Raw genomic sequence first — 13,141 nt, 5'->3', positions numbered from 1 at the left:
TAAAGGTGGAGAATCTTTTATTCATAAGAAAGTAGAAGAAGAAGATCTATGGATCAAGGTGGATAGATGCACCTGCAGATCGTTTTAAACCGGTCTGATTGGAAATCTACAAGAGAGGCCGAAGCTGGAGAAAGCTTGTCCTACGGTTGATATAATAATGAGGATAAAAGACCGAAAGTGGGTGGTAGAAGAGAGCTTCATCTTGGTCATTTGCTCTTGAAAGGGAAGTCATGTTGATATGTCTTGGCAATAAAAAGCACTCTTCACAATCCCCTATATATCTCTCTGACTAAATCTTATTTACGTCGTCAAATTTCTTCATAGTATCATTTTTTCTTGCTGAATTGGCAATGTGCAGGTCGATGACCTTTTTAAAGTCGACTTAAAACAAAGAATGCAGGTCGCTTATACCCGGACTTTTCTTTAAGGGAGGACTGTGGCCATCTATAGACGGTATATATAAAGAAATTCTGGATATGTAAAGAACAGGAAGCAGGAAAAATATATCTTTATTTTATCTGGTCTATAAATATCCCCTGGACATGATGTAAACAAAATTCAAAGAATACATAGATTGTCATCGCAATCTTGCAACAATACCTCAACACTTTGCGGATAAGTTTTGGAACGGGTACTCCCCAGAGCAACCAACTTGCATAGATTTATAGCCTCAAGTGCTAACTTGTGTCTTAAACAGATGCTTCGTTGTTCGTTTGGCACTCCCTTTGGGTTATTTGAAAAAATATTCTTATACACTTTCTTTTGACAAGGGTATTGACAGTTTTTTATAGATAAACAGAAAAAAATCATGTGGAAAATTAAGTGATTCAAGGAAATGACAATTTATTAAATATTATGATATTATTATTATTTTTCTTTTAAGAATACAAAAATTAATTCCGGTACCGGGAATCGAACCCGAGCCTCCTGGGTGAAAGCCAGGTATCCTAGCCACTAGACCATACCGGATTATATAAGAGGATTCTTAGGTTTATATTTATTTCTTTTTGGTGCATTTTTTATTTATACATTTGATGCCATGATTATAAGAGGACGTGATTTTGATTAGAGTTTTTGTCAAACTATTATCTAATTCTTCTCATGACCCGTAGACCTCTCTGTAGACGATGAACCACTGTGGGTTCACATAAGCTATCCTAATAACTGTCAACTTAATGATTCCTTAACCAATGATACCTTAACTTATAATTAGGTTCTCTCATTACTCACATTGCTTGCCAACTTAGAAAAACTTGGCTAGACTGATATACTTTACTCCGGATCTTGAATCCAATAGAACACAAGAGTCCAACGTTTCTAAAAATACGTCGCTTCTGGGACAAGTCTTCCGATAAAATATTTAAAAGTACCATCAGGAGTTTACTATCACCGATGTATGGTATGTTAGAATCTCAGTTGACAAACACCAAAAATGGAATTTTCATATAAACACGCCGGCTTGAATGTATTGTTACAAATCACGTGTTACAGAACCGTCTAAACAATAAACGCGGAACACTAGGAACAAAAAGTGTCGTAAACACGCGTGACCTTGAAGTTATTTATAGGTTTTTGTATACGGTTCTCGGAAATTCTAACCGAGTACTATCGCGAACTTACTAGAACCTTCTCCGTAGTATATATAAATAGGTCTACTCCCCATGTCGACATTTCAGTATTGTTTTTTTTTAATTTATAAGATTAAGATCTCTTTATATCACTGATCATAGTGATATAAAGTGACTATTTAGTAAGTTATTTGTACAGTGATTTCTTGAACGATTTGGGTTCGAAGTTTGGACTAGGCGAAAGTATACTTTTTGTTAAAGTAGTATTCTTAGAGTTGTGAATGTAGAACTCTTTGTGAACCAGTGGTGTTTTATTTGAAGGCAGAACCCACAGTACGCAAAAGTATGATCGTATTATTTAATATCAATTCCAAGAAACAAAAAATCATTAAGGAAATCCTCCAATATTTTACTTTTATATTACAATTCCCGTTCCCTACAAGCAGAAGCTGTCCAAGCTGTCCTGAACAGGCGCGCAACGTACTCTGGTACAGTGCTATATATATTTCCAATTAATCTTCCCTTACTTTACTAACACTAATTGGACTTTGTTTTGTTAGTCTTATATAATAAGATATACGATTTTTATTAATTCTGTTGTGATTTATCATTTTGAGAATGTATCAAGTATTTACGTGGCATAATGAAAGAAAATTTCTCGAAAAAAATTATTTTCTTAAAAAAATCTTCCGGTAATAATTGAATTACGGCGTCTATAAAATATAAACATTTATTTTGATCGGAGAGACAAAAAAAACTTCGCGTAAATAATGAAGGATAAAAGTTATAAGAAACTTTAAAATTCTCTCTTCTGTCTAGACGGCAGTATTGCCTGGAGATCACTTCTAAAGAATATAATAAGTTTTAAAAACGCTTCAATATTTTGCCGCGAATATTATTTATACAGACGTAGTAGGAATCCATTACTTCGCTCTATCCTGAAAATATTCGTTTAATTTCAACTATTCCATGTCGCTTCGCTCGCACTTAGCAATTATGATCTACCTCTGCGTTGTTTATATGATATATCAAGCGTCGTATTACATATATGTTTGAATCATAACTACACGCAGCTTCTTAAGGACTCTAACGTTACTTGTTTTATCTAATGGATTTAGGCGTTACTTTGCGGAAGTCCATACTAAGTAAGAAGATGACTAATATATAAATACTTCCGCTATGTAGCAGTAGGGTAAAACAGGGTAATGGGAGTCACTTAAGCGAGAAATCAAATAAAAATTAATTATAAAACAAAATATTTATTGCAACCGCCTTTAAATATAATATAACTAATATACTATCAATTGAGATCAGTTTCAATCACTTTGGCAATCAACTTTAAAAATTATTCAAGTTTAAAAAAAAAACAGATTTGACTCCCATTGCACCGATATGAGGGTAATGGTGGTCACCCTGGGGGCAATCAGAGTCAATGAAAATCTAGCACATATCACAGACATAACCTTGAGCTGAGTCCCACCCAGTGCATTCCGAGTGAGCCCATAGACCACATGAGGTACATCTGAACCATATCTCATTGTTTCTGCCGAAATCGTTGCATACTGGGCACTTTTTTCCCACATCTTTTAGGTCATCATCCTCATCATGCTGGCACAAATCGTTAGTACCAACATCAGATACAGAGGTTTCATTCGATTCTTGAAGTATTTGACGCTTTACCTTTTCAGGAGTCTTCTTCGCTACTTTACTTTTTTTCCCTGACCTTTACCTTTCCATTTCTTATTTTCTTTCTGTGTTTCTCTTTTTTTCTTTTCTTTCTTATTTTCTTTTTCTACATGGTTTTCTTTTAATGGCGTTGAAGTTAAAAGTGTTGCATGTTGTTTTTTTCGGCATTGTCTTGTATTAATAATACGTGTCTTCTCTGGTAACTTGATTAAATCATGCAATGTAATTTGACTTGAAGTGCTAGGATCTGATGAGTTAATCGCAGACACTGACTGTTTTGGTGTGCTCGGTACTATGGGATGAAATTCTTTTGATGTGCTCGGAACTGGTGATTATGATTCTTTCGATACATGATCATTCGTGGGAAATGGGAGTCACCCGACTCTCATTACCCACTTCTACACAAATTAGAAAAAAAATGAATGAAAATAAAACTGTAACATATTAACACGCTAAGAACTGCACATCACAATTTTGAATGTCTAACTAATCACGTGTGAATGTCTTAATCGTATACTGCAAATTATTCGACACTTACCTTTTAATTTACATTGACGAAAAATTAGATCAGCGGAGCGAAAAAACAAAATACAGCCATATCTCAGAAGTGCGGGCGCCAACTGGTGCGAGACTTTCGAGGCAACGCCTGGGGACCAGGGCAGGGTAGAGGGCCTCATTTACGAGTCGCTCTCGTGTACTGTTTTGTGGATGTGTGGGTAATTCTCATTACCCACTGACTCTCATTACCCTACTCTCCCCTAGTTGTGCAATAGAGTGCACCGCCAGCCAGCCCGCTGATAAATACACATGCGACAATCACTCAACACGTGTTTCACCTCTCCACGGGGCATCCTCAGGAGTAATGATCCACCGATTAGTGCTAAGACTGATGATTTAATGGTGGTAGTTGTGTAATTCGCATTGTTTGCCGCATGCGCATTTATCAGCGGGCTGGTAGGTAGAGCACCATATTGCACGACTACTGCTACATAGCAGAAGTAGCTTTATATTAGTCCTTTCTCAGTTACTTGTTTTGTAAATCAAACTAATTATCTTGATCTTATTATTCACTTCAGGATTCATACTACATAGATTTCCAATAAGATCGAAGTGGATTGCACCCAGCGTTAGCCAGTGATTTTGACAAGTTCAACTGTCCACCTTATGGATTGACGTCATACGCTTCATTTTCTATTCCACAGTATCCACTACGAAACCTTAAGGATCCAGAAGCCGTTTGACCTGCGTGCTATGTGTCCTGTTCACTGCCACTCAGCTATTTGGGTGGTACTAATATATTTATTCCAATTATCTTATATTACTTTTATTGTCACTTTGAGTTCCTTGAGTATTGAGACTCTCGTTTCGCTATCCGCGGGATAAGTTGCCTTCTCCTCTAGTACCAGATCTTGAAAGTATATACTTATATGCTTCAAAAAAAGAAATAGTGGCGTCACATGATCGAGGTGATCAATAAAATCTTAAATACGGGATAACAAAGTTTCATTCACAAACCACAAGTATACATAACTTTATTATGCGTGAAATTAAGTTGTTATCTGTAAGTTAAAAAAAAAAACAAATTTGTAAGCAAAGGCAGTGGTGGCTCAGCGGTATAAGCCTGAGGCTTGCGAACACAGATCGCTGGTTCGATTCCCGAGATGCAACCCACACAGTAATTCACACTTTTTCTTTCGCAATTATAAATAATTGCCAATGATGACAAATAAATTTCCAGAGGATGTGCAGCAAGCAGCGTTCTCTGCGTACTATAATTTCACAAAACTCTGTGTTTGGCACTATCGGTGTAACATAACTCCTGAGGATGCCCCGTGGAGGGGTGAAACACGTGTTAAGTGATTTGGCGGTGGCGGTTGTGTTTTTCGCATTGTTTGCCGCATACGCATTTATCAGCAGGCTGGCGGGCAGTCCACTTTGTTGCACGACTACAACTACATGTGCGGAAGTAGCTAGATATTGGTCCTTTAGTTACTATAATTTCACAATGCGGGTGACAACCAGCCTAAAAAACTTGGCGATTATGGTGTATCCTTCCATAAATTTATTTCCTTCCAGAGCGTCTATGGGTTGAAACGACGAAATTTGTAAGCAATGAAAGTTCGAGCGAGAGGTATAACAGCTCTCTATAACCTGTTTAATATTTTGCCTATAGGCATATCAAGATCGAAAATTAGCTTGTTTTTGGATTTCGAAGCAGCATTAGTATTATTATTTAAAATTTGGTTTGTAAAAGAAGTATGGTCGATGAAATTGAACGTCAATGCATTGCAAGGCCTTATAAACCTGCTACGGGGTGATTAAACCCAAGCATCGTAAACAAATTCTTCACCTACAATGCGATAGACTCAGTGCCTGCACAATGAATCCACGGAATGCTGAGAAGTTTGGTCACCGAGTAATTTTATCTTCAACCGCCGGTCGAGGTAAAAAACACGAAGAAACTGATACCTTATAACACAAAAATAGAACAAAAGTATGACTCTTGTCTGCCGTAAGGACTGATACGGTTTGTACCTTTTTAGGAGACGTGATAAATATAATAGAAAATAGAATAGACCATGTTATTTGGGGATGCGGTAAGCTTCGTATATTGCACTTGAGCTAGCTAATAGCTTTTGTCACACCAACACTTGACCCTCGTCACGGTTATGAGGCCATTACAAACATATGTCGGAGACAGGAGCAAATGTCGGACACTACACCCGTTACAATACAAAGTAACTGCACTATGCGTTGTTTTACGCACGGTAACATCTATAATTCATTGTACGAATGTATCTAATCATCACTTCTGGGAATATACTAGGAAATAAAAATAAAGAACAGGAATAGAAAGAGAGTAATGAGAGTAAGAGAAAAAGAGAGTAGTAGTAATGATAAGAATAATAAAAATATTAGTTTAGTAAGTTTTGTCTCGAAACAGACATTGATGTGCTGGTAATGTTAACCAGACAATAGCTACTGACCAAGTCGAAGTTAGGCTTCCTCTGTCGCACTTGAGATCAAGTGTTATATTGCTCAAACCGAGATCTCCTCTCAGAGGTTCTTGTACCAGGTCACTCCTTGGAGTGTACGCTTAAAGGAACTGAGACCTCTGAGATCTCCAAATATGTTAACAAAGGCGAAGCAGAAGCTTCTAGAACAGTACTCAACTTAGTTACTTTAAGAAGTTCGGACTTAGCGTCCTCTGGAATTTTTACTCCTACATTATTACTACTATATTGTGATTTTTTATAACAATAATAATAATTGGAGTACGGACAGTATATATAACACTAGTTAATTTTTAACATGAGCACGGGAGCCCACTATTTACTCTAGATATCCACGGCTTTACCAATGCGGTCTGTACAATGCGTATTTTAAGAGTAGAGAACCTTAGATTATGAGAGAATTTCATTCTTTCCTTTTTCATGGAAATAAAATACAATCGGGTTAACTACATCGCATGACTGCTCTACACGGAATGTAATATAGAATGATTATATTTGATTGTATTGTATGTGTGAAGTTTTTTACTGTAAGCCCTAGGGCTTTTATAGCTTCATCCTTACAAGTTACTTGGCTATTTATACATCTGCGAAAATAATATCGTAGAAAATTCCGACAATCACTCGCCATGTTATCGTCCTATTGGATTTCAGCCGCTGCTCAAATTCCTTCGTCTATCAACAAACTCATTATTTTGGCGCTGGTCGGGCCCGAGAATTAGCAAGTGACCAATATGATTTTGTAATGTTCTTATATTTTTCTAACCAAATTATGTTTATATACTAATAAATTATTATTCAAGTTAAAAACAATACATTGGAAGTGATTGTTTGCCAGAACAAAGTCCAATGGGTTGTTTAATTAAAGAATAAATAGTATCATAAAATAATAGATTGCCTCGTGTGATAAGACCGCACATTATACTTTTTTGATTATATTATGAAACTATTTAAATATATTCTAGCGTGTACAATAAAAAATATGAAATGAAATATTACTGTAGAATATAAGACTTCAGTATGTTCACTAGGTCCTAGGCTATGGGAGACGGATATAAAATATTTTGAAACAGTTTGGGTCGCTAAGTATTTGATACCTAAAGATGTTTCTATCCCTACCGTACTCCTCCCTCTAATAAAGGCAGTCCTTTCGTAACAGCATCATAGCTAGGTCATACTTTAGTTTTACTTAAGATTTTACACTTAAGTGTACTTTCTTTGCAATAAATATTATATTTATTATGACGATGTGCGATCTTCATTTTCAAGACACTTTTCTGACCTTCAAACATTACAATATGAAAGTTACTGCAGCTACAATAAAATAAATAAAAAGAAACATAAACATAAACATAGCAAATGATATTTACATGTTATTTCAGCGATAATACGTATGTGTTTGTGAATAGCTTGAATAATTGACACGAATAGGGTCGGAACGTTTGATATCATTGCGCGATGATTGATTTACGAGAGCGAGAGAGAGAGAGAGGGTGGGTGTAGTGGCTCCTTAATTGGTGTTATGATAGCCAAACTCGAAATGTTCCTATAGATTAAACATTTATATTAATCAACGTTCAATGAGTTATTATTCATTAAGAACTTTATTTTTTATATAAAAGTAAAGCAATTACTATTTATAATTGCAGATATACTTATATTTGTGTATATTAAAAAGTATATTCCATGTTTAATCTTTTTTTAAACAATTTCGTCCAATGTATATACTTTTTCTGTAAGAAATTGACTCGTAATAAGAACGTCCCTTTTACTTTCTTATGTTAACAATATGTTTTCATTTCCAACGTATACAACACAACGAAACAACTCAAGCACGGATAAATAAATGAACCTATGAACGAACGAATGAAAGTACGAATCAATGATTAAATTGACCCACGAACAAGTGAAAGTGTGACCGTATGATAGTATAAACCAGTGGTTCCCAAAGTGATCTAATATATATCGACCCCTTTGGGTCTATGACAACCTGCAAGGGGTCTACATCCGCGAAAAAAAATTTGGGGGTCCATGAAATGAAAATGGGTGTCCACAGACTGGACATAATTAGCCGAGGAGATTTAAGATTAACCCTTACAAAATTGATGCCAAATGTTAATAATTTATTATTAAAGAATCAGGTTCAGCCGTCTCACTAAAAATATTGGCTTATACCTTATTTATATAATTTATAGTTTATTTTATGTTAATTTGATGTTACGTATATTTAACATAACAGATACAAAATTTTATTTTGAGTAGTTTTAATTTAAATTCAATTAATAAATGTATATATTAATATGTGTTTTACTTTAAGTTTTAACAACTTAACTTCACTACAGTTAGAAATTTACAGGAAATCAATATCAGATAAGTAGGGGGTCTACCCAACACGGAGATATATGGCTAGGGGTCTACGATACAAAAAAATTTGGGGAACTCTGGTATAAACAAATGTGAGAATGAATAAAGGACCGGTGAAAGTATAATCACCATTATGATCATCATTTCAGCCGCAAATCCATAGCTGGACAGTCTCCCTCGTTGTTTCCAAAAAGATGTGTTGGTAGCGGCCTGCATTTGAACTGGGCGTATAATCAAATCACCATTTTCATCATCATTTCAGCCGTATATCCACAGCTGGACATAAGTCTCTCACATAAAATTCAAAGATGTGATCGAATGTATTAATTGAGTCGCGTGATTTAGTTCCGGTAGGTATTTCCATTTCATTATGACTCAGACGACTTGATGGCAACATATTCAAATGGTGGAGATTTAGATCGACCTTCTACCACTACTAGTTTACTGCGTAGCATGGGACTCTCCATTCCGGTAGGTGTAAACGTGTGACATACCACGCAACCAAAATGCGATTCAAGCAGCGGCAACTTTATTTAAATTACATTAATTGTTCGTGTACTGTGAATCAATTCTCTGATTCAATGAATAAGTAATTATCAGGTAATTCATCAGGTCTTCTTCTGAATCAATATAAAACCACTTAAAGTTTTCTATACTTACAGTATTTCATTTCAAACGTATAATTTTCAGAGATAAAAGTACTTTAAACAATATCAACGATATTTAGTAATTATAAATAGTAATTGTCAAGGTTTTAAAAAGACCGTTTCTTGGAGTTAAAATCAAAAACCTTACATCTATGTTTACCAATCCCATGACTAACTTTATTTAAGCAACCAATCACAATCCCTACTTTATAACCAATTACACGTGTCGTTTGTGTGAGAGTGACGAAAGGTGTGTGCGACAGAGAAAGGTATATAAAATTATGCAGCCGGTATAATCAGTATTCGAGAAATAATTCTCATTTTGATTTAAGCGAAAGGTTATAACTAGTATAATAATAACATAAATAAACCTATTACACCATGTTTAAGTAAATACTTATTTCTTAAAGGTTTAATAGCAATAAGTGCCAACTTATATTACATTACAGTCATTTCACTGAGACCCGAAATGTCTTAAAGAATTTATTTTTAAAATCCTCAAATGTTTTTTCTTATTTATTTTTGTTAACTCACGTTGTTTCCCGGCCTCGTGATAAAGGATGATTTAAAAAGTGTCAGGAGAAAGGCCGGCATTAATCATGCCCTACGCCGGCAGTTAGCGTCGCTCGCAGTTCAGTTCTCCACCGCTGTATTGCTATACGGACGTGTTTATCGAAATATAAACGTCATCGGTATATCAAGGAACAGAAAACAAGAAGCAAGAAATCTCTGCAGTATACTTATAACTTTAAAATTATTATAATATTATATTTAAATCTATTTTATGGACTTAGTTACAATCTTTCGCAATCTTTTTATATAAAAAAATATTTATTCAACATTGTAACTTTTAACAGTAATCTTATTGATCGTCAGTTCATAATTTTTTTAATCTATTTTATTTTTATCTCTACTTTGCTTCGCAAGGCGTATAGTTGTGAAAAGAAGCAGAAAGAAAGTCATTTTTTAAATCAAATTTAAAAATACACGTTTATACAAACATACTTTATTATATATAGCCTAAATTAAATCAAAGTAATCAAGCGTCATCACTGGTCATTCTCCGGAAACTTGTTTGTGAGAAATGGCAATCACAAAATGTTAATTACATAAGATTGTATCTCGGGAACTGAACCCGCGATCTACGATCGCAAGTTTCAATCCTTTACCGCTGAGCTACCACTTCTCTGATGTTAGTTTCTATCTAATTGGGATCCACTAGGATTTTGTCTGTGACATATAAGTGTTTACTATAAATCCTAAGTGGATAAAATTAATAAATGAATAAAGAGCCGCAATATTCTAATTATCAGTACTACGACATTTCAGTTTTTTCATGATATACTTCACTGTCTGCTGCTAGATATAGGTCTCTTCTATAGATTTCCAAACAGACCAGTCTTGCGTATTCCATCGACCTGGACAATTTCGTTTGTCCACCTTGTGGATCGTGCGTTAATACGCTTGCCAGTCCATGGTTTCCAGGCCAGAACCTTAAGGCTCCAGTAGTCCGTGTTTTGGCACTTAGAACAGATAGCCATTAGTCTATGATGAAGAATATGGCGAATCATTTATATAAGCGCTCGCCACCAGGAAGTCTAACCCTAGATCTGCACAGTAAGACGCTTGTCAATACAAAACCTCTGATAACGGTATACACGGATTCAAATACTTGCGCATTAAGTGAAATAGTTTGAATAAAGGCGCAAGTCACGTGATGAAAACTAAGTCTGACTTACTGCATGATGGAGGTCGAACTAATGGCATTATAGTAATATCAAGCTTTGTAATATTTCATATATTTCACTAACAATGTAAGAACATTTATTTGATTTATGTGTTTTGTACAGTACAGGTAAATATTTTACTATTACAAATGACATCGTTAAAGGGTGAATTTCGTAGGTGTTAGAAAATTCGATAGGCCAGTAATCGCTGACAGTAAAAAGTCTGCAGGTATAGATAGTAAAAAAAAATACATTTAAAAACTTTTAAGTTAAACGGTTTTTTGATACCCATATTGTGGTGGTTGTGGAAAAATATGTACCTAGTCCGCCATATTGGAACGGCGTCCATCTTGAATTTTAAATTTTGACATAATCATCGTGTTTTACTAGTGTAGCCCATTTCATTTGATACCCATATTGAGGGGGTTAAGGAAAAATATGTAATCCGCCATTTTGTATCGGCGGCCATCTTAGATTTATAATGTTATTGATTTTATTATATTGTATTGTCATCTAAATTAAATGTGTGTACCAAATTTCAGATCAATCTGACAAGGGGAAGGTGCTTAAATTTCAATTTCTAATTTTGACCCAAACAAATTCCGTACGGGTCGAACTAAATAAAACCGTTTAATTAAATAATTTTAATATGTTTACTACGTATTAAAATTATTCATATACTGTTAAAGAATTTCCTTAATATCATTACTTTATTTATTAAATTTTAAACCACTGTTTTTTCGGCAAATGAGCTATACATTCTGTAATTAAAAAATAACATTGACTGTTTTATCAAATAGAATTTTGTTTTGTATTTGAAAAAAAAAATGTGCGAAAATCAAAAAAAAGTTTAATTCATTTAAAATAACAGTTTGTCATTAAAGAAAAATTAATATTACGTTTTTATATTGTCAACTTGGCTATAAATTTTAAGTTTTCTGTGAAAAAAAATTTCCATTAGTTTTGTACACTTAAGTGAACAAAGTTACTTTTGAAAAAAAAAACCTTTATGTTTTATTCACATAGCGAATTTGTAATAATATAATCTGCAATATTTTCAAATTCTACGGTTGTTGGTCAATAAAACCAATAAATATGTCACACATATACTCTTGAATCTTTTTTTAGTTGTCACGACTTCGCGTTTCACGTGCAGTAGGAAAATTTCTCCAAAATGTGGAATTTATTAATTTTCACAATGGTACGACAGCTTTTTATTTAGTTTTTAAATACTGAAATCTCTTAGGAAACACAACGAGCGACCACCGAGATGGTTTTAAAAGGTAGTAATCATACCTATAAACCTGACCTCTACGGGCAAGAAATCCATTAAAACAATTAGATTCAAAGATAACGTCAGCAAGAAACTAAAATTCCCAACATTATCTTATTCGCAAACATTTTAGCAATTAGGCTAAGAGATAACATTTTGATAAACAAATTTGTTTAAAGGCAAAACCAACAATAATTTGACATTAATTTTAACCAAAAAAAAAAACAATACAATTACATAAAAAAGATATTCCGGTACCGGGAATCGAACCCGAGCCTCCTGGGTGAGAGCCAGGTATCCTAGCCACTAGACCATACCGGATTGCGAAGTTTTACTGAATTTACATATAATTAGCTAACATTTCTAATAATTTACTATTATTTTTAAAATAAAACTTTTGACTTAGTTTCTAGATGACTAACTGAATTTTTACTTATATACAATTTATTCCGACACGACATTTTCTAATATTTGCTATGGAGGTCGATCTGTTGGTAAAAAAGTTAGTCAATTATTTGAAATCTCTTCATAAAAGTTAATAGACATATAAGTGCAATTTTTTATTAATTTTAAAACTCGCTCTAAATATCCAGATGATAAAAATTTCGAGCGAATTCTGTAGTGATATTTAGAACCGATAAATTTTCCGAATCCGAAGAGGCACTTAAACTTGTCGTGCTTGTCGGGAATTACATTCCGCTTCCGGCGAAACATGGTGCCTGGTATTTAAAACGATCTGCAGAGAAATTCAATCATCAATTAGATTGAAAAAAGAAACTGATAATGTCATTTATTTCAAAAATCTTTTTAATTGTCTAAATAAACACTTCGCTCCTCGATCACTTTTTTATTTCTATGTTTGGCA

The 13,141-nt window shown here is 34.3% G+C and overlaps 2 non-coding genes across 2 annotated transcripts; both read right to left on the bottom strand.

Annotated features, from left to right (window-relative positions):
- Window positions 1-897: 897 nt before the first annotated feature.
- TRNAE-UUC (transfer RNA glutamic acid (anticodon UUC)) lies at window positions 898-969 on the bottom strand. Its single transcript has one exon. It is a non-coding gene; the product is annotated as a tRNA-Glu (tRNA).
- An 11,556-nt stretch (window positions 970-12,525) lies between these two features.
- TRNAE-CUC (transfer RNA glutamic acid (anticodon CUC)) lies at window positions 12,526-12,597 on the bottom strand. Its single transcript has one exon. It is a non-coding gene; the product is annotated as a tRNA-Glu (tRNA).
- Between the last annotated feature and the right edge of the window lie 544 nt (window positions 12,598-13,141).

Source organism: Battus philenor, unplaced genomic scaffold (genome assembly GCF_028537555.1).
Source record: "Battus philenor isolate CCGP_79_NKW_IND1 unplaced genomic scaffold, ilBatPhil1.0.hap1 SCAF_14, whole genome shotgun sequence".
Classification (NCBI taxonomy): domain Eukaryota; kingdom Metazoa; phylum Arthropoda; class Insecta; order Lepidoptera; family Papilionidae; genus Battus; species Battus philenor.
Note: the sequence above shows the minus strand (reverse complement) of the source record. Positions and strands in the feature narration are given on the sequence as shown.